The sequence below is a fragment of the Rousettus aegyptiacus genome, unplaced genomic scaffold, assembly GCF_014176215.1.
Source record: "Rousettus aegyptiacus isolate mRouAeg1 unplaced genomic scaffold, mRouAeg1.p scaffold_m13_p_5, whole genome shotgun sequence".
NCBI lineage: Eukaryota > Metazoa > Chordata > Mammalia > Chiroptera > Pteropodidae > Rousettus > Rousettus aegyptiacus.
The window spans coordinates 94031205-94058873 of record NW_023416308.1 but is presented as its reverse complement, the minus strand read 5'-3'; the positions used below and the strand labels follow the sequence as shown (position 1 = coordinate 94058873).

The 27669-nt window shown below is 33.3% G+C and overlaps 1 long non-coding RNA gene and 1 pseudogene across 1 annotated transcript in view; one reads left to right on the top strand and one right to left on the bottom strand.

The window, feature by feature from the left end:
- LOC118602822 overlaps window positions 1-26190 on the top strand; it is a 165106-nt gene extending 138916 nt beyond the window's left edge. The window contains exons 5-6 of the long non-coding RNA XR_004950840.1: window positions 10867-10931; window positions 26117-26190. This is a non-coding gene — a long non-coding RNA (uncharacterized LOC118602822). The remainder of the gene's footprint in view (window positions 1-10866; window positions 10932-26116) is intronic.
- Window positions 21708-21826, bottom strand: LOC118603479 (annotated as a pseudogene).
- Window positions 26191-27669: the final 1479 nt, after the last annotated feature.

Genomic DNA, 27669 nt, shown 5'->3' with positions numbered 1-27669 from the left:
AAATACTGATTGAGATACTAATTCACAAGAAATACAGTCAAAGTTTCTTTAATAGCAGGAATATGAATAATTGCAGAAAAAAAATGTGAGATTAGGGGAGGAGTTCAGAAAGCAAATATTCCTTGGAATACGGCCCTATATGTATGTATGCGTGTGTGTATGTACATATGTATGTATGTATGTATGTATGTATGTGTGTGTGTGTATCCTCAACAAAAGGAACAAAGCCAGACAGACCAGAGGAATTAGCATCATTTCTTAAAAATCTCAGGTTTGTACCCAATCTCCAGCATCACTTTACTTCCACTCCAAGGAGTCCAACACTGAAGAGTCCCTCCCTCAGCTTGATTCCAGTCAATGGGCAAATGACATTTAATATGAGAGGAGAAGCCATTTACAGATGGAGACTAAAACTTTATTATTTAGAGAAGGTTGGGAAATTCTGGATTAAAAAGGGAGTGAAGTGAGGTTGTAGTGTAGGAAGAGGCTTCATCAAGAAGAACTGTGAAAGGCATAGTAAGAGATACTGGATTTTATTCTAAGGGCAGTTGATTTTATTCAGTAGGCAATGAGAGTTGGGCTTTTGAGCAGGCATGTGACGATCGGAGCTAGGCTTAGGAATAATAATTGTTGACCACTTTCAGGACCGTTGGAAGGGAAATCAAATGGAAGTAGGGACATCATTTAGGAGGTTCTGTGTATGTTTTAGTGAAAGCTGATGTTGGCCTAAACTAAAACAGTTACTGTAGGAATGAATCTTAGGACGGGGGTGAAAGATAAATTTTGAAACTTGGGAACTCCATGCTGGCATCAAAAATTATTTGAAATTATTTTATCCGATAGCATATCCATGAAATAAAATAATTTGCCATTTCAGCTCAGTGGGACTGATTCCTCTATGTAGTTTAGGTATACACGCCTTTGTTGTACAAATAACTGTCATGTATTCTCACATTGAGCCCTATTAAGATTATTATATTTTTTAAAATAAATTATATAAAAAAATAATATCTATTAATAAATCTCTACCTTGTTATTGGAGATAGTGCCATGTGTGTGACAGAGAATCATTAATCATCATTACTGATGTTTCACTTGGTTTTTCTGGATATCAAGAAGAGTCTTCATGTACTTTCCAGGCTACAATACAAATATAATGGTAAGCTTTTGTTCACACTAAAATGTCAAAGACGAATAATTGTGCAATCTTTATCTGCTCAGTATATAAATGACTAAAAACTACTGATGACTAGAGGTCAGGATAAGACAATAATGTCAGAATATTGATAATTCTTGAAATAAGTGCATGTACATGGGTAAATAATACAATTCTCTATTTTGTGTATATTTGAAACTTGTCTGAGATCAAACAGTGGGAACCTCAATTTATTCATATGAAAATTAGGATAATATTCTCTCATAAATGAAAGACAAAATCAATAGTACCACTTTCAACACTTCAAACATAATTCAGAGTCATGATTTGACCATATGATATTTTTCTGTAAGTACAAAAAATACATTTTTCTTTCCCAAAACACTTTTCTGCCATCAACAAGAAAAATGTCATAATGAATAAATTTATAATGACTTCAAGGAGAACGATACCATCAGTAACGTGGGGCACATGTTCTTCCAAATGTAGGTAGTAACATTAAATATCTGGCATAAAATAGATGCAAATGTGTCATCACATAACAATTCTTAGTGACGAAAGCTGTAGAACAGTGGCAGGAATTAGCGACACTACAGTTCCAGTGCATGGGAGAATTCCGGAGTACAGGAGAGCAGCACACACTCGGTGTTCCCAGTTTCCTCTTCCTTCATCAAATCTCAAATTTCTTGTGTTCAGTTTTTCACTGTTAGGTCATTTAAATCATGTGGATTCCCAGTGCCAAACTTTGTAAGCAGAGCCTTTCCCAAGGAAGTAGGCAGGCAGCCTCAGCTCACGTTTCCAGGTTCCATTTGGTTTTTATTCTTAATTGTTTTATTTTGCATTATGTTTATCTTGTAAGCTCCTTCAAATAGTTTTGATTTAGAGAAAATGTGGTATAAATCCTAAATAAATACACCAACAAACAGAAATTACATTTGAAGTGAAAAATAAATGAGGTTTCATATTTTCTGAAGTTTTTTAGCACTTACGTATTATATGAATCGTGAAACTGTGGAGTATAGAAATGCTCATGCAATAGCTGGACTCAGCGAACTAGTCTATCTTCCCCCCACAGTTAGGTTCCCTGTACTTTCTGACGCTGAGATTCAGGAATAAGTAGATGTAGTTTCCTTTGAATGACATGAAATTAATATTTTGTTTGATATAATCATATAGTTACTTTGTAACTATATAGACTAAAGACATGTTCAATAAAATTCAAAAATGCAAAGTGGGAATATTTTTTGGCCTAGCATTTTTTATAAAACTTAAATCTCTTTAGAAAGTTAATTGATAATTGTAGTTATTTTTCTCAAACTTTAGATTAATTCATTTAACTGTATAAAGATAAAATTTATTTTAATTAAAATTAGATTTTATGCTAGCCACATCTTATTGAAATTAATAAAAATTAATATGATCAATTCATTGTGTTACATTTAGTATAAAGTTTTAAAGGCAATCAGCTTTAAAGTTATTATAAAATTTCTTTTAGTGTTTAATCACTGTGAGAATATATTATTAATCAGTTATTATTAATGCCAACTATAATGACTAAATTGATGCAGTCAATGTATTAGGAAATAACCTATGTGTGCATTTTTATCACATTCAGAGTCTGATAAAATCAGCATAGAAATATTTTTCATTATAAATATAATATCTCAGTTTAATCACACAAAATAATAGTAAAGCTATAATTTATAAAAGAATTACTATATATCAAACAATGATATACATTATCTCATTTCATTCATAGTAGTCCTATGTGACAGGTTTTTGTTTGTTTTGTTTTTTTAATCCCTAATTTACAGATAAGGAAACAGAGGCACAAAAAAGAAAGTAATTTTTCCTCAGGTCACATAACTACTAAGTGAAAGAGTCCAGATTTTAATCCAAATGTCTTCATCACCAAAGTTATGACGAAGTTTACCAAAGTCTGAGAATTCTGTTGCTTCTGAGTTGAAGTATCACCACTCAAAAGAATGAAATCATTTATAACCTCATATAGTTGGAAGCAAAACATGTTTTTGATTAAGGATTTTTTACCTTCTACTCTGTTGCAGAGAGTTATATAACTTTTAATAATATTATGTTGTCCTTATAATTTAGAAAGATTATCTTAAGGAAAAAATTATAGTAAAGAAAGCCTTAGAGTAAGAGCTCAAATTTGCATAATTTCAAGTATTCTACACAGACGCTGAGATTCTAATAATATTCTCATCCTTGCCTCCACCTCACTAGGATTGGAGTGATATACTTGAACCTCAGGAAGGAGAGAGAAAGAGTCAAGACAGGTGCAGTTCTAGAATGCTCCACAAGTAATGGAGATTAAACTCCCTTTCACAGGCCAATTGAAGGGCACCATTCTAATCTTATTGTTATGACCATGTAATAAGAGACAAACCAGAAAGAAAATGGCTGATGGAGCAACAGTTTGCAGGTGGTGAGTGCAGTCAGTTGTTTTGTCACTGGAGACATCGAAATGTTGATGCCGTTGGTGGTCAGCAATTTAAATATGTATTTGAACTACATTAAAAAGGGGTTTTAAATTCAATATTACACAAAATCACAAGAATGGACTAGGAGAATAATAATCTACTCTATGGAATTTAAGTTGATACAAGCATATATTTTACATGATTTGAACATGAACACACGCACAGAGGGCAGGGAAGAGAAAAAGAATCTACTTTTTAAGTATAGTTCTGAAATTATTGCTTTATGCTTTTTCCCTAGAACTTCATTGAGATTATCAGGTGGATATGGCTGAGGAAAACAGCAGAAGCTGATCATGTACTTATTATGTTTTCTCTGATTTTTCCTTATTCCTTACTATCCTCAATCTCCTGATTTTAAATCATTTTGTGTTGATATGTCTATATATTTTACTAGGCCTTTATATTAATTATAAGTAAATGTCAACTTCTGTTTATAGTAACTCAAACATGATTACCAGATATTTATATTGATTTACTTATTCTGTTTCCTTTTAATTATTACATTGCTTTTCATGAAGCCGAATTTAGGCCATGTGCAGACATCACTACGCCTAAAGGTAGTGCTTATCTAAAGGCTGATCAACCCAAAGCTGTAAGGGACTTAGCCAAGGTACACTGGCAAGACCTGGGAAAGTACACGTGCAACTGGAAGAAGGAAAAAGCCTTTTGATAGCTGGCATGTGCTGTATCTTTTCTTTTTTCTTCATAAACGAGGATCCTAGAAAAAGGTTCAGTTGGGTCCAAATGAGGAAGGAGAAACTTCTAAGGAGGAGCAGTTTTGCAGACATAAACATTGCACATATGGCGCTAGAACCTGGGAAAACTGGAATTGTGGGTATTAGCTGAGCCACCAAGTCAAATCTGACCTCAGAACAGTGATGCCTAGGCTGGACTTAATGGTGTTGATCTCTCACCACGGCACCGTCTCCTAGGGGCTTATAAATCCAACCTGCTTACTAATCCAACCCTCAGAGCACAGAACTTCGAAGTTTGCTGCATTTTCTTTAGAGAGGAGATAAAAGGAAATCCCCAATTAAAATGATTACTCTTTGTTGGAAGCAGACTAAGAATGCTGCTTAGAATATTATTAACCATAACACACACATCTATGGTGATCACGGCAATGAACATTGACCAGTTCTTATAACTCTTGGGGTCTAGTCTCTAATTTGTCACTGATTGGATGACATTGAGTGAGTAAATGTTCCTCTGTTGGCCTGTGTTTCTCTTTGAACTTACGGAATTAGTCCAGATTTATTGTATCACAATAAAGCAACTGGGATATGGCCTCTTGAGATGGATGACAGAACTTAGCTCCAGTGAAACCAACTATTTCCTACTGTAGAACTGGCTTTTGAATTTTATATTTCTCATTTCCTTCAAAATGGTGCTTATTATATTCGAAAGGGAGAAGGAAAGGATTATGGGAGAATTCAGCTAGTTTTCTAACTTTTTTTTTTAAGTCTGTAAGCAAAAGACAAAATGTTAACCCCTGTAACATCTTAGTTTGGGTTTTATTTTCTGAAATTATACGCTAGATGTATTTCTAAATTAAAAACTTATTATAGCATAGTTGCCAAAATGTGACCTACTGTCACATCAGAGAGGAGTATTATCTAAATGTATTTCCAAAATCAGCCCAGAGGTCCACACAGGTGACGTATGGTAACAAAACTTGTGATTCAATCACAAAACTGATCAGAGAATATCAAATTATTTCAAAGAGAAATACCCAACTCTAAACCAAAGATAAATGCAGCGGAATGTTAATATGATACAAAAAGTATTACAAATTAAAGAATAATTTAATGGTAAAGAGAGCCATATTAAATGATGGAGTGAGTTCAGTGTAACTGCATAACAAACTTACATGGACATAAATAAAAGAGCTATTCTATAGGTGAAGCAAAACTTAGATATCTAAAAGGAGAAACAGACAAATACTCTATTTTAACAGAGACTGCAAACTCTTCTCTCGTTGTAGAAAAAGTATACGGAATCAGTATGAATAGAAAAGACTTCAAAAACATTATAAAGCAACTTGACCTCATGAAAAATTGTAGAACTTTCACACAAAAACAGAAGAATACACATTCTTTAAAAATGCAAATGTTTTATTTACTAAAATAAGATAAATGCTGGGCCACAAAACAAATCTCAAAAAGTTTAAAAGAACTGAAATCATATAGGGTGTATTATATGGCTGTTATATTAGCAATTACTAACTGAAGTAAAAGTATATATAGGCTATGGTTTTAATTTTTTGATAATTGTGTATTTTATATATTTCTTAATTATAAAATATTAAATTTCTAAAATATCTATTTATCAAAACTTTATTTCATTGAATTCTGAGCATTATTAATTTGTGAAGAATTATAAATAATATATTTTTTGAATTAAAATATATTAAGAATTTTAGTACAAAATGATGTAGAACAAGAATTGTAAGAGACTAAAAGAGTATCTATAAAAACTAGAATACAACTATAGGGCAGGCATAAAAGATTTAATTCTCTCTATAGTAGTGGCTAAACATTTTAATAATTACTATCAAATAAAGAAATTAAATACACTGCATTCACAAATATACTGCATAATATCTATTGCATAATTTATACATAATGTTGTTTAAAATATGGACCATATATCAATAAATCATAAGCAACTTGAATAAGGTCATTAATGACATTACAGATAACCTCGAGTCATGATTAAATTGGATTAAAATCTTAATGATCAGAATTGGTAACTGCGACATGGTCAGTTTGCAATGAACATAGACAGGAAGGATCTCCTTGCACTGGGCTGCTTATGTGTGAATGTGTATGGGTATGAGTGTGTGCACTTGTGTATGTTGGGGGATGCACAACACTGTGTCAGTTACAGAGTAGGCAGTCAATATGCGGTACCTACAGAAACCATATTTGGAGCTCAAACACTGAGAAATGTCATCTCTGTGACCTTGTAATTTTCTGATTGATGGAAGTGTTTTTGCTCCTATATAAAGTGACATGTCTAAAAATACTAAAAGACTTCAATTAATTCAAAATATCTTCTGTACAAGATAAGGTAACAGGGACTATATTTAAGCTCCCATCTGAAGCAATAACAAACCACTACCACTAATAGCAATGAAAAAAAAGACAAGTTAAACACTAGTTTTCAAGATGTCCACTATCTTAAAAACTATCTTAAAGAACAGCAATCCCAAGGAGATGGGAAACAAATGAGGAAATCTCTAAAGCGTTCCATATTTCTGCCTTGAGAAAATTTCCATGTCGATGCTTAGGAAATGGGAGCACAGGTAGAGTTAGTGGACTCCCCGAATTGACAACATGGAGCTGAGAATCCATGTAGGGACAGAACAAATGGATTGCAAAGGGCACGGGGAAACTTTCGGATGACACATATGCTCATTTCCTTAAGTGTGGTGATTCATGAAAACAAGGATATGGCCTCTTCAGACGGATGACAGAACTTAGCTCCACTGAAACCAACATATGTCAAGGCATTCTGTCTCTACTTTTTATATATAATGTGTTATGTATAAATTAAACCTCAGTAAAAATGTTAACCAAAAAAAAAAAATGAAAGGATATTCCCTTTTGGTGACTTGAGATGACCTTAAAAACAAAGCAATTAAAAAGAACTATTAGTAATTACACTGTTGTTTGATATACATAGCACAATGAAAGTGGGTAGTTTTTGGAGCTAAGTTTACTTCAAAGGCCTTGTGAATCCCTTCTACTCCATAACGTAACATTTGCATTCTGTATGTCCCTGTCTGGACTGCATATTATTTCTACTGTTAGAAAATATCAAAAACATAAAATGTGGCATATTGATAAAATGGACATAGATATTACTATTGATTATGATTATGTTGTCATTTTTTATATAACTAATTACAGTTTTTTGTCACAGTTTTATTTAAGTATAATCAAGTCTAATTTCATAACCAATTTAGCATGTTTAACTGTGTTCATATGTCCTCATTATATATTACTTTATGAACAGCTGCTCTCATCCTGTTTAATTTTTAGCAATTAATTCTAATAACTCACGTATTAAGGTGGGTCACTTTGCTCCTTGATACTAAAAGAAAAATGCCTGTTTAAATTGCTATAAAATGAAATACTCCTTTTGGAATCTCGGCATGTTGCTATGGCCAAGCCCTACTGTGACTTCCGTTGTGGTCTGAGGCAGGCACAAAGCCCCAGTTCCAAGGGACTGCAGAGAAGTTATGATTCACTTACTTAAAATTCTATGTTCAATATATAACACAACTCATATGATTTTTTTTTTAAGCTTAGATAAAAGTATTAACTGAAAGGAACTTAATTCTGATAAGAGTTACTGGAATTGAGATAGTTACCACACAGAGTTATCATTCGAGATTGTTTTGTGTGTTAGGCAAGATGTAGATATTATTCTGAAAGCAGTGAAGAATCTTGAAACATTTTAACTAAGAATTACATGAACAAAGTTGCATGCTACAGTGCTCTTCATTGCGGCATTGTAAAGTCAGTGTTCACTGATGAGATGAGAGAGTGAGGATCACGATCATAGTAATGATGGAGGCTTAGGGATATGTTGGAGAAAGTGGACAAGTGAGAAACTGTCATGGCAGGAGTATCATTAGGATGAACACACACACACTCATGTATATATTCATATATACCTATATAAATTTACCTCGATCTCTGTTATATACTCATATTAAATGATTTAATAATGCTATGTCTATCTCAACTCTATCATGACTTTAAACTTTCAGTAGAATTGGCTACCTACAAATCTACTGAGTTGAGCTTTTGAGGAGTCATTAAAGGAAATCTACTTTTGTGTTAATAGGCAGAGAGAAGATAACATATAGAGTAGTTGAGGGGAAAAAAAGACTAACTCAAAAATAACATAGAACTAGAGTGAGATTTGTCCAGTGTATCCTCTTTGGGAACTTATAGATATCTTGGCAAAGACCTAGAATTACTATCAAATTGGAAATGGTTCTCCACAACTTTGTGTTGTCTAAACAATAAGGAAAAGGGGATCTCAAAATGCTAGAGTACTTAAACTCAGAAAATGTGGACTATACAATTTTTAAATGATTATTTAAAATGGGGTTGTGCAGACTACAATCTTAAGTATTTAACAAAGTATATGAAACACTAGGTACAAAATCTGACATTATCAGCATTTGAATATCCAATATAATAATTAGTAATCAGAAGGTAGTTATTCTAGTTATGTCTCTTATAGTTACTCAGGAAGAGCAATTTAGTATCTATGAGTCTTATTTTACATTTCTATAATATCAGATTGTTGACAATTCCTTATGTGAGGAAAGGTGTATTATTTTTTTTCTGCTTTCTTCAACAAATTGCTTTATTTGTCTCCAGAAGTTTCCTTGTTTTCATGAATCACTGATAAGCAAAAAAAAAAAAAAAAAAAAAAAAAAAGAAAGAAATGAAAAAAGAAAAGAACTTGTCTTATGATTTAAAACAATCTTAAAAGAAACCCAGCTAATTATAAGTGATTATTTATTGAGCACAAAAAGTTAACATTAAAAAAATTTAGCTTAATTAATTATTGACATAAATGTCTAGATTAGCCTTTTCTATTCTCATTTTATACAAGAGAAAATTAATAGTCAATATTGAAGAGATGATCAAGGAAATAGCTTATGTAGAGCATACGCAATAGAAAGCAACCAGAAAGACGTATTTTATCCATAAACTGCTAGACAAAAGTCTTTCCAAAACAGTCACTTGATATTGTGTTGATTCTGTTAAAACCAGAAGAACTTCTGTTCCCAGGAACTCTTGATTGCCTGCTAGATGTGTGACAGTAACTCTTAAGGGAGTTGTCTGCACACTTTGCAAAAATCTAGAGTGTCATACCACTTAAGTCCTCGGGTGTCCTGAAACTGTTCCCAACTGTTTGTATATCTCCTTGGCTCAGTCACTACTCCATTACGTGTAGCAATTTTGTAGCACTGAGCCATAAAATGGTATGACTTGTTTTTCCACTGTGTTGCTTAATTAAAGATCAAGGAATTCTAGAAAACTATAGAAAATTAGTCTATTTAATGATTACAAATAAAATCAATCTTGTCTGATATTGCATTTAATGAAAAGCAGTTCCTACCATCACTACTAGATCATCCAGGTTTTCTTCCTGGTTTAATCAAATTTGCTTCGGGAACTATTGGCACCATTGCATGCATCGCTGACTTGTTATGTTGCTCCAAATGATCACAATTCAAAGTTTTGATATGCCCAGGCCGCTTAGATCAGCTCTAAGAAGGCAGGCAAATTATTACTAAGTCATGTGAGTGAGGGAGTCACAAAACATTGCCCTTGCCATTATGAGAAATGCATCATTGGATGTTATATGGTTCAGAGAGTTATGAAGGCTTCTAACACTTTGACTGCATGATAAATCCCAAGCACAAGAAATATTCCAAATTAAAAATAGTTGCGATATGCTCAATGGGAAAAATTATTGCCCATTAAAGACAAGACTAATGGTATTTCTTTAATTACTGATATTTTACCACGCTTCTTTCCAACACTTTTAGAAAGAGTTTATCATAAAACATATGTAGGGTAGTACCGATGAGAGGGTGAGAGAGAGATAAAATAAAAAGACATAGAGAATATGTGAGTGTTGTTATTCCAGAAACTGCTGGGCTGATATTATAACTGTATTTTGGCATTACACTTACCCCTGCTGAGCTACTTGGCAGTCAAGGATGAATGAATGGGTAGGTGGTAGGGTGGGTGGGTGGATGAATGGATAGATAGATGAAGTATTAATATTTTTATTTTACTTGCAATGGATGGCATTGTTTGAATGTTTAATATTGTGAGAAATTATCATTCTTTCATTTAATTCACATGGCAGATATGAGATGTGTGGTGATATTATCCTTTTTGTATAGATAAGGAAATAGAGATTTCTAAAGGTTTGTGTAACTTTACAAGATGTCTAAAGGTCAAAAGCAGTTTATGAATTCAGATCATTTTGTTGTCACAGTTGAGTTTCTATCCATTGGGGATGAATTATATAAAGACTGTGCATAATAGTATTGAACTACATAACAAACAAGTTTTACAATTCTATTTTTTGTCATTATTTAGGTAAGGAGGATTCATAATAAGCTATTGATGTTTAATTTAATGTTTTCAATTTTGTTTTGCCTAGGTCATCTCACAACAAACAAAGTTCATATGTGATTCTTTGGTTTCATTTTGACAGATTTTAAAAAGGTATGTTACTACCAAATTGTGAAAGTTTCTTTTTAGATTTTAAGGAGATAATATATGCAAATCTAGTATATTGACATCTACTTCACAATTCAACAAATATTATTTCCTTTTCACAGTTCTTTCTTAATTAAATAAAAAAATAAATCCATATATAAATCTATGTTCATAGTCTTTCCATATCATAGACCCTTCAATAGTTAACCATAACTTATTGGTTTTACTGGTCTTATGGTAAATGATTTTGTTCATGATGAATTTTTATTATGGTGTTCTTTTGATGGATTGCACAGTGTCAATTTGTGAAGCTGGAGACTGTTCCTGGTACCAACTTTGCCTTATGGTTCTAAGCTATGTTGACCAAAAAGAAAGGAACTTCCATGAGATTTGGAAGGCAGAAGTGAAGCAGGAGAATTACATTTGGAAGGTTATTGCAGTTGGATACAGAGCTGACAAGCACAGAGATGCTCATTAGTTTCCATTTGTAGTCATACTTCCTGGCTTTGTACCCAGTTCATCTTCTCATCTTCAGGAATACCAGCCCCAGGTGCACCACCAGATGCTTGGCTAGAGACCCACAGAGGCAGCACCTGCATAGAGGGAACAGCTTGCCAGATTTGTACCAAACTCCCCTTTTGTGATTTCATGTTATTCGATAGTTCACCTTTCTCTTTCAGATTTCTTTGCAGGCTCCAACTTGTCCAACCAAGCCAGTGCTGCACTTAAGGATTCTGTCCATTATCTTCCAGCTCTTTATTTCAGACCTTCACTTCCCTATCAACTCCCACTTGTGTATAAGATCTAATTCTCATATAAATCCACTATCTCCTTAATATTTATAGTGATTCCCTTCATTGAATGAACCCTAACACAAATAAACAAAAATTTATAAATTCAGAGTAGATATTTTCCAAGTCTCATAAATAGTTTCTATGACCCTGTTCATAGATTGTTACTTTTGATGCATTATTAGTGATATTACTCAATATATTTTTACTTTTTTCTTACTAATTCTTCTTACTTCCACTTATTTGCCTAAACCTAATCCTGAGGCTTGTTGTCCAGAAGAAGGGGGTATACAAATTAACACAAAGAATCAAATTCTTATAGTCCTTATATCTTAGTCTCATTTTTATAAATCTACAGTGGAGATATTAGCAATGAAAACCATTATTTTCATTGTTTTCAAATAGTAGACCATTATTGCAGAAAATGCAGCAATATGCAGGGTGGCTTATATGAATTATAGTTTTCAGTCCTTTTAGTAACTTTTTAGATTAAGCTAGTTAGGAAGCTACAAACACATCATGTTAGAGGAGCTATAAGATGGTAGAGTATTCCTGAAAACAGAAATTAGGAATCAAGAGACCACTGGATGCTCTGGGATCTGAATGGAGTGGCATTAGAGCAGATAATGTGGGAGTTAGGTTAACAGGTGGCCATGAAAGTATGGAGTGAAAGGTTTTGCACAAATTATTACTTCTTTGGGGTGGGCATGTTTAAGTGGCAAATTATTCAAAAAAATTATTCAAGCCAAGCAAAAAAAGAAAGCTACAAAGTTTACACTGAAGAATGAGAGAAAGAGAGAAGAGCTAGTATTGGAATGGGTCTTTTTGGCTGATGTCTTATATCAGAACTGACGTTGAATCCAGAACCCTATCTACCTTTTATGATTGTTCTCCTCAAAGTCCAGGATGGAATAAAAACTGTATAATAAAAAAAGATATATAGTTGAGGCAGATGTGTGAAGTAGATGTTTAGGTAAAAATTAATGAATGCCAGGCTAGGGCAGTGTTCCTTAAAAGGTTGCTTTTTAAAAATACAGAGGGGAGGGCGGTTGGGAGTAAGCGGTAAAGAGTTAAAGAACTACAAAATAGTAGCTGATAGATGGTCACGAGCATAGGGAATGCAGTCAGCAGCAATGTAATAGCTAGGTGTACAGCCAGAGGCGGGAGAGTAGTCAGGGGGGTCATTTCATAAACTATATAAATGTCTAACCAATGTACTGTATATGTGAAACTAATAATAAAATAAAATAAATAAATAAAAATACAAATTCTTGAACATAAATTCTAGGAACATGGCTTGGGATTCTACATTACCTACAAGTATTTAGACAATATTTAGACAGTGAAGGATTGAAACCATGAAGTTAGGGATGTTAGTTTTATTAAACAGATAATCGAGAGACATCTTTTGAGCAAGGGAATTATGTGTGATTAGAGCTGTGTTTTCAGAATAACAACTCATTGGCCATGCTTTGGAAAGTTTGAAAAGGAAGTTGCATCTCAGCAAGAATGATGCTGGCCTAAAACAAAGTGGTTAATGTGGGAATTATTGAAACAACGGAAGCACAAGTTACATTTCAAACCTGTTTCTACATGATTTGATATCTAAATAAAAGATAAATGAAATAGAAAGCAAATATAAACACCATAAAGTAATGTTTAATAACAAGGGTATTGGAATGATGAAACATCATATTTGTTTCCTCCAGCGTTTAATAGCTTTGGGATCTTAACTAAGTTACACATTTCTCTCTGTCTTAATTTCCTCATCATTAAAATTTTAATCAGTACCAAGCCTAGGTTTGTTTTCACTTTTTAAATAAATAAATCTGATGGAGTACTTAGTGGACAGAGTGGATGCTACAAATTACTATACCTAGGAATATTTAAAAAATTTTAATAATTATATTTCAGGAAATATGATTTATCATAATACCGTAATGTTCATCATTATGTAATAAATACCATCAGATAATGGCTATGAAGGATAAATATGTTCTAGAAATTCTAAATACAGATCATTCTTCAGCTGAATCATAGTAACTGAGAATTACATTATTCTTCAATCTGCTTACAATGTGATTTGAACATGAAGGTCACATTTAATGTTTAAATATACACTTTATGCTTACAGAAACATTCTGGCAACCTGAGCCTTCAGTAGTTCAGGAATCCTTAACTGCAGGTTTCCCCCGCTATCGGAAAGTAGAGTGTTGCTATGAAACCTCTGGTAAGCTGACATGATGTAACGTGAAGAAGCAATTATCTTAGGACACATTTTGCCAACGGATGCACAGAATAAATCAGTAGAAAGCACAGATGCTCACAGACACAGTTCAAAGCTCTGGCAGCTTGATGCTGAGATCCTGGTTGTAGTTTCCAGGGAAAGAGCTTGATGGTGCCACTCTGGGTGTTCGGGCCCATGCTGACTCTGCAAAGGCTGGCTGCAAAACACATGCAAAATGCTGTTTTTGCTTTTTTGCCTTTTTTTTCCCCATGAAAGTGAATATTCTCTTCCGGATTTCTTTCAGTTAGCTAAAACAAGCACAAATGTAGGTTTTTCATAAAAGTGAAGTAGCATAATACAAACTTTCAAAAAGTGGAGGATACCTATACTAAGAAAAGCATTCCTTACAGCAACTACAATTATTACTTCTATCAAAAGCTCTTGTGGATTAATTTGTGTATATAGGTTAGGAACAGATAGTCATATTGGATAAGTAAATATGATGTTCATTCACATATTGACTTCTTTCAGAATATTATGTCTTCAGAATAATCCATGTGAAACAATCTATTTCTCTAGACAGAGAGCGCCCCACCTTGCTGTGGATATTCCCTTATTATTAGAATGACAAAGCACCATATTGCACCATGGCCGATGCTCTTCCCAACTTCTTTATGTACCAAGTACCTTGGTACATGCTACCAGATATATTCTAAATATAATCCTAGACCCTTCATTTATACTAAAATATTTTATAGCTGGGAACTTCTATATCCATCCTTTTAATTACAAACTTTAGTTGAAAGTATGGGCTTTGGAATTACAATGCCCTGGTTTCAAATCCTAGCTATGTCAAGTAACCAACTATTTATATATATATGACTATATAAATACATATATAAATACAGAAAGTAACCTTAATATTTCTTCATTATAAGGATATTTTAAAGGTAACATGATAATGTATGTAACATTTAAGCACAGCTCAGGGAACTAGTGGCCTATATAGTACCTTTCTATTGTTTAGAAGAAGCATCCTCTGCCGTCTTTCAGTAAATTGTTATAAGAAATCATTTTAGTGATCAATATGTGAATGGTGTCCTCTAGAGCTGTGTAGTATACAACACGCACAATGGCCAGCCAACTCCAAATAGCTGATACACAGTAGGTGCTCAGTACATGGTTATGATAATTTCCCGCTTACAAAGTTTTAGAAAACGTAATTTCAACCAGGTCTGTGGATGGTGGGTAAGTGTGAGGATTACTACCTGATAGTCCACTTCCTTCACGCCAAACCCTGCTCTAAATGACTTTTGGCTTTCTTCTATCCAAAATTACTCAGACGATATTATTAATTAAACAATACAGACAATATACTACAATCTAACAATTCTACTTCAGCATCCAGGAAAGTGTGAAGTGGGTTCCCTGTGCTAAACTGTAATCACAAGTTTCCCCTGGGACAAGGTATTAGCCACTTATCTGTTCCTTCTGATTCTTCAGCTCAATTTCAATTATTTATCTGGACTTTTATTTTTAATGGCCCTATTTTGCATTTTGATTTTCGTTTAGTCTGCTCCAAATTATTTTGACTTGGAGAAAATGAGGTATAAATACTAAGCATGTATAATCATAATTATGCATTATGTTTGAAATAGAAAATGAGTTTAGCTTCCTATTATCCAGAATTATTGAGCAGAGGCATGTTTTGTGAATTGTGAGATTGTGTGAAAGTTAATGAGTAGTGAGACCTAGTAAACTTTATTTAATCTTTCTTCTGCAGTTTGGTTGTCCTTATTAAACAGATCCAAAATAGCAGAAGCGTTTTCCACTAAATGTTCCAAAACAGTTGACTGATTAACATTATCGTAGGTTTGCCTTGAAGTTGCCCTAAGTAAAGGCACGCTTTTTACAAATTCAAGTAGAGTTGGAGATGTTATTCCTTTATTGACAGTATGTTTAATTTATACTAATGCATATTTTAAAAATTGTTTAAAATGTCATTTTTCTGTGCATAAGACTAGAAAAAGGCATTCACCTTCATGAAAATAAGCTCTTGTTATTAATGTTGAATATCACTAGTTAACTATTTCCTAATAAAACAAATTTAAATTAAATAAAATGGTTTATTTATTGTACAGCATTTTACTACCAAGGTTAAAGGCGATCCGTTTTATAAAATTATACCCTAACATTTATCAATAGTCTATGGTCAATACATTGAAGTTAAGTTATACTTAGACATCACAGTTATTATAGGTAATAAAGTATATGCTTTTAACACAAAGTATTCATAGTAGAAAATCAAATGTGTTTACTGAACATGTAACATGTTTTCAGTTTAGTCAAATAAGTAATGATCATGTTTTGTGAAGATTAGCTATTCTTCACAAAGCACTTATTATGTGTCAAGCAATTTGCATATACTATATCACTTGTTTCTAATGGCAGCCTTATAAAGTAGGCATCATTATTATCCTCAACTTACAGATAAGACAACTTGACAGTAGAACAATCTTTCTGCCTTTGGTAGGCAGCAAATTTAACATATGTTTAGAAATACCAAAAGAGGTGATTTAGTTCAGTGCTATATAAAAATCTCTAAAGGGGTGGCTCCATAGTGTAGTGGTTAACACTTCTGCTTTACACGCAGAAGGTGCTGGGTTCAAGCCCAAGATGGAGCTACGGACCATACTCCAGGTGCGCCGGGACCCCCAAGTGAGCCGGGACCCCCGAGTGCACCGAGGGTGCAGGGCCCTGGGGGTGCCAGGCCCTAAGTTCCCACTGCCTGCGCGTGAGAAGAGACACCCCACCTTCAGAGACCCAGTTTTAAAAAAAAGAGAAATGGCACATCCCTAGATCAGGGGTGGAAGTGTGTGTGTGTGTGTGTGTGTGTGTGTGTGTGTGTGTGTGTGTTGGGGGGAGGGTGTAATTAAAGAGGAGAAAAATAAATAAATAATAAAATCACTAGAACAGGCAAATAAAAATAATTGGAGCTCCCATTGTGAAATTAGAATTAATGCAAACATATACAAGCACATGTAATGATTATATTATATACTTTTGTATTAATTCTTATATAAGTATGTATGTATATATCTGTATGTTCATATGTGCAAAGAGAGACCTTCAATTTTAAATATAATATTCAATAAGTCTTTATTTTAATATCTAGTACAATCTCACTAGATAATTGCTAAGACCATTATGCAGATACAACAAAGGAAAATAGCATAAAGTTCATGCTACCCATATCCTTTTCTAACTCATCATAGTTTTATGTCATCCATTGATAATCAGACTCTCACATTATTTTGCATTAAAATGGCTTTTTTTTTTATATTGGAGTGTCTGAATTAATTGTAAAGAGATTCGTCTCTCTGTGTATAGTAGTTTACTCAAGGTCTCCAGTAGCTATTTATGCTGACTTATCTAGTCTTGTCTTTATTAACTTTTGTGCAGATTTGATAAAGCATAAGCTTAGGAGAGTATTCCTTTCAAAAGTGCCTTTCGCACCTGCTCTGCAGCTCAGCAGCACTGGGAAATATAAAAGAAGCTAATAGTTAACACAGGGATCATGTCTAGATAGAATTATCTGTATAAAATGACCTCATTCTGCTCAGAAGTTACTGACACTATTACTTCATATATTATAATATCAAGTCTCTCCTCACCACAATGGCCCAGGATTTTGTTGTTTATTTACTGTTTCTACTCTTCTGTATGAAACGAAATTGCAAATGACAACAATAATTGTGTTTGTTATGTTATTTGTAATTTGCTTTAAGCCATTTCAATATAAGCGATGTGAAATGCCTGTTTATGATAGTTCTCATCTTCACCGCGGGATAGTTAATTTTGGAAGTTCTCTAATCAGTAATGTACCCTCCAGTGGTGCTATTGCTTTATTATGGTTGGATGGTCTTCACTAGACTGTTTGCTAATTACCGTAAGAGATGATAAATATACATTGGTGAAGTAAACGCTATTAAGATATGAGAATTAATTAAACATATTGTACTCTGATATTACTAAGAATACAAAAATCTGGTGAGATTAGCAGCCACTTCTCCCAGGTGAAACTCTTAGCCTTGGATTCAGATTTGATCCTGTGTCGCACACCCTGTGCAGAGCCATGCAGTTCAATTTGATAGAAACTAGCCTCATACAGCTATTTAAATATAAATGAACTAAAATTAACTAAAATTAAAAATTAATATCTGTCATGTAGTCTATGTGATTTTGCAGTCTGGCTGACTTTGTCTGGCACATCTACCCAAAATAACTCACAATGATGAAATTCAAATTGACTTCTATCAGTTTATAACAAACAAACATAATAGATTATCTACTGAAAGCTTATTATGAGGTAGGAACTGCTCTGAGCACTTTATTTACATTATCACATTTAAGCTTTACAACACAATTATGAGGTAAATAGTATTTTATATCCATTCTGATGGGGAAGATCAGATGCAAAAATATGCAATTATATAGGTGTAAATGTAGATATATACACATGCATATACATACAATTGTAATATTATATAATTATAACTATTTTATGATTTCCTATAACGTTATAAAACATTTCCTTCATGGCGTTCTTTATTCTTTATAATAATTACAATTTAATAGACATGCAATGTCAGGTGTATATGATTTCAGTGCTATTCTACAGTTTAATTTTTCATAATTTTCTTAAACAATAAATAATGAAGTAGTGAGCAATTCTGAGCTTTAAGCTTTCTGCTTCTGTTGAACCGTAATTGTTGAATTTAAATCCCTAGGAAGAGATTATGAAGTAATTAGAACTATTGATATTCATCGCCTTGTTTTTTTCAAAGTTTATAGAACTTTACAATTAAAAAAGTAGTATAGTTATGCTTCAATTTTATTGCATCTCACTAGCAATGGACACTATAATTATATTTTTTTTACAATTTGTTAGTATAAAAATCAATGCCTTAATAGCACTTACACATATTTCTTTGACATGTACATTTACACACATTGTCACTCTCAAAGGTGAACATTCTAACTGTGTGTATTTACTATCTGCCTTTTTTAGGTTAATGGGCCATTTTTCATTTATTTAACTTTTCAAATTTTAGCACCAAATGTGGGAGATTACATGTAGACATTTACTCTGTAATCTGGTTATTATGAACTGCTTACAACAGTTAAACAGAAAAAAGAATTGACTTGGCATTTCCATGTGCAGACTTGATATATCTATTCAAATGAATGATGCATAATGACAGGATGCCAGAGATTTGAAAGATTTCTGGGAGTGTTGTACAGACTTCTTAGAAGATGTTGGGATTTTCCATGACTCCAGAAGCTCCTCAGATAAAATGGCCTTCTAGAGAGGGCTTAAAAGGTTTAAAAGGTAGAATAAAATTGAAAGGGTAAAGCTTAAACACTACCATTTAAAAAGAAATCAAGGAACAAAACAGGTTCCATTTCCCTGAAACACACATTTTTAAAAAACAGACAATAATTCTCCTGAGCATATAACACAAATAACATAGATAACCACTTTATAATGTAATTGATTGCAACATTTGCAGGAAAACATAAATCAAAAGACTAGCAAAATAAGAGAGACATAAAAAGAAAGTGCGAATGGGATTTTGGTATAAGTCGTTAAAGAAATTATAGACCCTTCATTTAAATTATCCTTTATACCACTAGTAGTAGTGTCTATAAAGATAAATAACATATCCGAATGAGAAACTCTCACAGGTTAATGATCCCAGAGTGTAATTTTATATCATCATAATTAAACATGCTTTTCTGATACCTATAATATAAAGCAAAAGGTAAAACCTGAAAGAATACTTTAAAAAAGTAAGAAGTCTTCCTAGGGCTGAGAAAAACCCCATGCACAGTTTGTTTCTGGCTGAGAAAAAAAACTCTGCACAGTTTGATACCACCACTGTGGCTAACACACTCCTAAGAAATGTGGAATAGATAGATGTACTTCAGTTAATTTTTCTATCTAATGTGACTAAGTATTTTTCTTCTATCCCTAAATCTTTCTAGTTATCACTTCCAACAAATTTTTGTATAGCTAGCAAAGACGGCACTTTGTATAAATATATGTCAGAAATTTTTGGATTGATTTTTGAGCTAAAACATAGATTGATGGGATGGGATCTCAATTGTCTTGCTATACACGCCAGATTTTTAAGCGACCAGAGTCAGACAGACACACATTTGAATGCCGATACCACCATCTTTACTGCCATGGCTATTAATGGGTTTGTTTTCTCCTCTTCGTTAAAAATATGGAGAAAATAGCACACAAATTGTCAGCAGGATTAAAGTCTGTTTCATAGTGGAAATCTTCTTTTAAAGCTGCCAATCCTAGGAGGACAAAGAAATCTTCAAATGTATTATCTTCTTACATTTCATTTATATTTAAAAGATGATGGTGGTAGAAATGGTGGCAGTAGGGCTGGTGTGTATTCCAGAGCAGTTCTCTGTGGCCGAGAGTCTAATATTATTGAATATCCTTTTCTCATTGTGAGAGTCATAATGAGGATGGGAAAGAGTTATGCATATCTGCTGTTTCTCTTAAGGTGAAGAAATTAAGGACCAGGGAGGAGAAGGGACCTATTAAGCTTACACACATTATAGGAATGCTCAAGTTGAGTTTCCATGATTCCCCAGGTGTGCATTTATATGTTTACCATTGCTATTTTTCTGTGTTTCTTGGTTAATCTACTCAAATTATAGAAATATATGTTTTGTATGATGGCTGTTTAATCCATGTAAAGTATTTTTGGAACAATGTGCCAATCAGCTGGAGCTTGAAAATAACTAAACAAAGTGTACAAATAAAGATCAAAGCGGAAGGTAAATTTCTCACCCCTGATTTAATCCATGCATTTTAGGAAGTGGTTAAATGGAATTTATAAATCCTTCTTGTTCCAATATTAATTTTAATAAAGCCTTTATCCTATTTGACATTTTATCTTACAGTTTCCATTTAAGAAAAAGACATAGAACTATTAATACTTCTCTATTCAATGTGTCACTTTAAAGACTATAAACCTCTAATTAAACAGTAAAGCCAACTACAAACATTATAAATATTCTTTCATGATAATCAAGGAAAGAAAGTTGAACTATAAATTGAGACATTGTATCTGAAAGAAAAAAATAATTTTATATATCTGAAATTAAAATATTCATATCATTTGGCCTGACAATCCCCACTGAAAGAAATTTACCCTTCTGATACATTCTCACACATCCAGGACATAGGTACAAGGATTTTATTAGGGCATTCTTTTTGTCAGTAAATAGTTAAAACAACCAAGATGTCCATCAAAAGAGAACCGTTTAAATCTGGTATGATATATTCTTCCAATGAAAGCTTTTAAGCTCAACAGTTTAAAAGTGAACTAGAGCATTCTGTATAGATAGTAAATACATTTTAAGAAATATTATTGAGTTAAAAAAATGAAGGGGGCATAAGAGTATGCAAAGCATGATATATTTTGTACAAAAGAGAAAAATGTAGATATGTGTATGGTAGTGTGTTATATATGCATGTTGTATGTACACCAGAATACTTCTGAAAGCAAGAAACAATAACTTTATTGGGATTGCTTTTGAGATAAAAGTACTAATATTTTATAGAAGGGCTTTCGCTTACTTTTTTTTTTTCTTTTTAGGCAATACAACCCTTGGTTGACCTTACAGATTACAAGGACCTTATCAGTTTACAATCCCTTATTTTTTTATTTTTTACACCTACAGCACCTGATCTTTCTAGGTGGTCTCCCATCCAAGTAGTAGCCAGGCCCGACCCTGCTTAGCTTCTGAGATCAGATGGGATCGAGCTTGTTCAGGGTGGCATTGCTGTAGACTCGTTTACTTTTCATAACAATTTTTAATTTTCTTTAAATGTTCAAATCACCAACATCCTCGAAGTTTTTCTAGGAGATGGGATTATGGCTCCTTGGTGACTTGTTTTGTCTTTATGTCTAGATTGAAACACACACACAATCAGAATTATTTGTGATTGTTCTTGCTAAAATCAACTTTTATGAATCAAATCATAATAAGTGTGAATTCAGTCCCGAAACTTGTCTTTGAAGTTACAGCATTTAAAATACATAAAATAATAATTGTTGGTGAAGATGTGGAAAAAGTGGAAGCTTCTCATACTTTGCTGGAAGGAATGTAAAATAATACAGGAGTTTTGGAAAACGGTTTGACAGTTTCTCAAATGCTTAAACATAGACTTACTCTAGGGCCCAGCAATGCCTAGATACATACCCAAAATAAATGAAGACATGTATCCATGCAAAAACATGTACATGAATGTTCTTAGCAACATTATGCATAGTAACCAAATAAAGAAAACAATCCAATTATCTATCAACTGATAAATCAATAAACAAAATGCAGCATAATCATACAGTATGGTATCATGTGACAATGAAAATAAATAAAATACTTGTATATGATAGAACGAGGATAATCCTTCAAAACATTATTCTAAGTAAGAACAGCTAGTCACAAAGGACCATAAATTATATGATTCATTTTTATGAAATATCTAAAACAAGCAAATCTATAGAGTCGGAAAGTAGATTAGTAGTTGCCCAATTATATATTGATCTTGCAACTTACCTGGTAGAGAACAATATTATTTCTGTCAATTTGTTTTTAAGATTTGAGGGAATAGTATCTTTCTATAGCCCCAAAGAAATGACTATAAATTATAGTTAGTTTATTCCATTTTGTTCATGTTAGATTGCATTACCCAAAAATTTCAGAACAAAGTTAATTGTCCTGTATTTATGGTATACTGATAAGATGGAGATGAGGACCACACTAACATAATTTAACAGTTCTCAGAGAAGTTGTCTTTCTAATGCCTTACTTCTATCACAAGGTGTAAGAGTGAAAGTTTTTGCCAACATCCAGTTGACTGTGTTGAATTTTTATGGTATAGAAGATATTCACCCAACACATAAAACATAGGGCAATATGACCTTTAAGAGCCTTTCTACGTCTTAAAATTAATGATTCTGTCATTTCACTTTTTATTACTTGAAAAGTCTTATAATGTTGAAAGTGGAGATGGAATGCAGGGGTAAACGACCTTCAATTGAAAAGGAAGTTTAATGCTATACTCTTTCTGTAACATCAAAATTGTCAGAATCTGCAAAGAAGAGTATGTAGTCCCAAAATTTCAAACTTAATACATAAAAAACACTTATATTCAACTGATGTGGCTCTATAGTAACTGTCTGTAGTAACTTAAAAGAGTAAATACTTTTATAAACAGGTCCAAAATGAGCTGTAAAAAAAGTGACAGATTATAACACCCATCATTTTATAATAGTTTTAATATTTTATTTGAATGCCATGTAAGGATAAAATCCATGCTTCTCTGGAGTTTTCTCCCTCAAAACCATGATGTATATATAATTAAAGTCCTTAATGATCTGATAAAGCCAATACCATCTAGGCCTGTCTTTTAGGCTGAAATAAGGGAATATGTGAAGCCCAAGCCATTGGCTCATGCCAGCATTGGTAGAGTCTGAAGTAAGGGCTATGCCTAAAAGAAAGAGATAAATAACTAGAAATGAGCTTCTGAGGGCAACAATGGTGTCTCAGATATTTGTATAGTTCAGACAACTTAGCTCAGGCACATGACTGGTAATCTATATTTAGAGCTTTAAACTAGGAGATTCTAGGGGAGAGTCATGAAGTTCTGTGTTTCATATACAGACAAAGTGTAGAGGCATTGAAAAGTTAGGATGTCAGAGAAAACAATTGAGGAACTTATGATCCAAAAGTACGTATGGGGAAAGAGATAGACAGAAAAAAAAAAAAGAGTTTGAATTAGAGAAGACATTAACATAATAATATTCTCAGATGGAGACTGGAAGAATATATGTTGAGATGCTACTAGTTGTCCCAATAGTGAAGTTTCATCTTTCTATTCTCTCTTTGTGCGTGTGTGTGTGTGTGTGTGTGTGTGTCTTTCTTTTCTGTTTTAGTTTCTTCTATATATATATGTGTAAAATTTCTACAGTGAAACATTGCATTACCATGTGCTCTGTGATCTAAACTCTGCCTTCCTTGATCCCTTCATCTCTACTACTTTACTAACCACTCCCTCTCCAACCCTCCCACTGACATTCCTTCTCCTCCTCAAACATGTCAAGGACTCCTCCAACTCAAGGTGTTCCCCTTCTCCTTACTCTTCCCTTTGTCAGAACTACTATGTCCCCAGTTCGTTGTGTCAAGGACATATGCACGCATGGAGAGATCTTTCTGAATGCCCCATCTAAAGAAGTCCACTCCATCCTCTCCCACCTCCAGCCGTCATCTCTAAGTTACTAATATTTCCTTTATGGCACTTATCAGTGCTGAATATTAATTCACTTATTTATTACACTTTTTTTTTCAGTACTAGAAGGAAACTCCACACACAGGGACCTTGTCCAACTTGTATGTTAATCTGTCACATACTTGGAATAATATCTGGGACCTAGCAAGTGTTCAATGGGTCATTATTGAATAAAAAATTATAAATATTATAAATAAATGTATTTATTGTCATTTTAGTGTTCTGCTCAAGTAAAGTAGAGAATTACATATATATCAAGATGCAAACATGGAAAACGAGTAAAATAACTCATTTTTTTTTAACTAGCATTCTGTAACTTGGTTGTATAAATTGACTAAATCGATTTTTTTAGTAATTTAGATAACTTTCATTAAAATTAATTTCAATTTTTGTTTTATTTTTAGTGGAAATGTGGTAGGGTGGATAGAAGAGAAAAAGTATTATTCTTTACCCAGGCTGAAGTCAGGTCCAGTTAGGGAATTTATACGTAGAACAAAGGATAGATAATGCTAACATCTAGGGAGGAGCATCTGGGAAATAGAATACAGGAAAGACAAAGTAACAGTTTGGAAGGTAGAATCTGGAAATAACTTCCAAGGGAAAGTAACAATTAAAATAATGGCCTCTCATACCTTAGTGAGCATCTTCTATATGCTCGGCATCTTTAATAGCTCATACTCATCCTGTAGTAGGCACAAGCTTAATCTTCACAACAAATCTCAAGAGGGAGGAGCCATGATTATCTCCTTTAGTGGACAGATTGTTATAGAACTAAGCTACACAAGAGTATTCTATTAAGGATGGCATGAAACTAGGAATATTTGCTGAGATAAAAACCATCTACCTTTTTTTTTCCCCCTAGAAGATCATGATAAGATATACAATGATAGCAAAATGTGCTTTTTCTTCTCTCATTTGTCTCAAATATATATGAAGCCATTTACTCTAGTAAGTTGTGAGTGAAATTATTTAGGAAAAATGAAAATTCCTTTTGCTCCCTTTTCTAAAACCTTCTTTTCTTCTAAGCAAACATCAGCAGAAAATAGCATGTTCTCTTTCCCTTGTGATGCAATCTGACTCCACTTAGACAACTGAAGATAAGTATCTCTCTAAAGCACAGGCCACAGGAGAAGAAAATTAATATCTAGTGTTATCTGAAGGAATTATACAATCATTCCCTACCTTTATGCATGCAATTTCATTTTATTAGGAAAGCCTTCTTTCCTTTTTATTGCTCTTTACTCTTATTTATTTTTTAATCTTCAGGAAATAAACTGACAAAAACAGGAAATTTCATTACTCCTGGAATTATTAGTGTGTTACCTGTCCTTCTGTAGAATATTTATTTCTGCCAAGGCACTTATCAGAATTCATAGCAAATGCTGATGAATCTTTTAGCTACCTTGATATTCACGTGTACCTAAACCCCACCAAACAGTAAGCTCTGAGGAAGATAACTTGGTAAGTTTGAAACTGTGAAGATTCACATATATTATCCTACTTTCAATAAGTTAGCCTGCCATAGTGTGTAGTGTGTGTGTATGTGTGTGATGTATGTTTGTGATAGATATGTATACATACTATGCCGTATATGCCTGTATATACAGACAAAAGAATTGATCATTTAATCACAGAGCACGTTGTGCCCTGTGACATTCTCCCACTCCCAATTCACTACAGGTGACCCAGTGAGAGCCAGATGTACCATAGGAGGAGAGAGACACTTAAAGTATAAAACTCAGCAGCTTACATATAGGGCACTAGCGCATCTTTCCCTCCTCTCTTCCAGAGAAAGAAGATACATCTTTGCCTTGGAATATTAACAAAACATCTCTGTGACGAGGAAACATTTCTACTCCGGAAGTAAGCAAATGCTCCAGGAGAGGTATGGATTTAAATCCCTCTAGAGCGATATATTATCTCTACCTTCCAAAGCATGTCTGATATTCACTCATAAAGCCCAGATTTTGCAGAAATGTGAAAATATCCATGGGAGTATTTTGTCTTTCATCATAACCATGTCTCTCTGAATATGTATCTCCACTTCCCAAATGCTTGTTGAATGACTGAAGTACATTACAGTGTTCCCTTACTCCAAGATTCTATGTTTTTCAGGTATTCTAAATGATCTTTAAGAATTCCTCTTATAATTATTTTCCCTCCTAATAGACTGTGAAATCTTTGTAAGGATGAACTGAATCCTCTAGTTCTTTTGGAATCACAGTGTTAATAATAGTGCTAGTTGCTGTCTTTACTACTTTACCGAGTAAATGCTTGGTGGCTGTCTAGTTTCTTCAGTTAGTCAACATTAGGGGGAAAAAATCTATGATTTTGCTATTTTAATGAGGATAATTTATTTGATCATATAGTTTTAGAAGTTATAAAACTATAACTCTCCTGTTATTTTTTTATGTTGATCTACATAGTGCGGCAAAGCATTTCCATAATATAATACAGATATCTCATTCAACAAGAGTTTGGTTTCGGTATCTAAAATCAGTGACTTTTCAAAGATGTTCCAAAGCAACAGCTCCCGCTGACATCACTTATTTTGTGTCTGGTCTTATATCAGGCATTTCTTCCATACACTTTCTCACTTTTTTCCTTTGTATTTTTGGAGATAGCCATTGAGATAGTTTAAAGTAGTCATATGAGTATTCTTTTTGGAATTTACTCAAAGCGATTAGTTAGACAGCTTAACTAAAAGACAGTCTAGGTACTCCATCTTTCTCTTACTCATTAATTTATTGGTTTAAAGGAGACACAGTGTCTTATGTTTCTGAGTCTATCCACAATTTTGAAATACTGCCACACAAATCTGTAATTACTGTATGAGAAGGATGGTGAGGTAGTTTGTCATTACCAACTACACTGGCATATAATTTTTTCCAAGCACTATATAAGCTCTTTTTCACTCCATCACAGGATGTATGACACTAAAATTTCGAAAACCAATATGTCCAGACATTGTGTTCTAATCCAATGTACAGTGAGAGGAACAGGAATATAAACAACTTGGTATATGAGCCTCTGCTTGCTTTTGCTTCTTTTCCCCCTTCAAGATGTGATTGACAGGGTATTTATCATTCTTCTGTACCTGTTCTCTTCAAAGTTTTAGTTTCTAGGCAGTATTCAATACTTTGTACCAAGATTTTGTGATTGTTATTGCTGTTTTCTATTACTTTCACTGACATTAAGGTTTTCTCCCTGATTTATCTCTTTCTTGCGAAATGCTAGGTTATTTTCAAAACAGATCATAGTAGGAATACTTTGGGACATGATTAAAATATACTACACTGTTAAATGTAAAAGTTATTAGTTATATGGTAAATATGACTATGG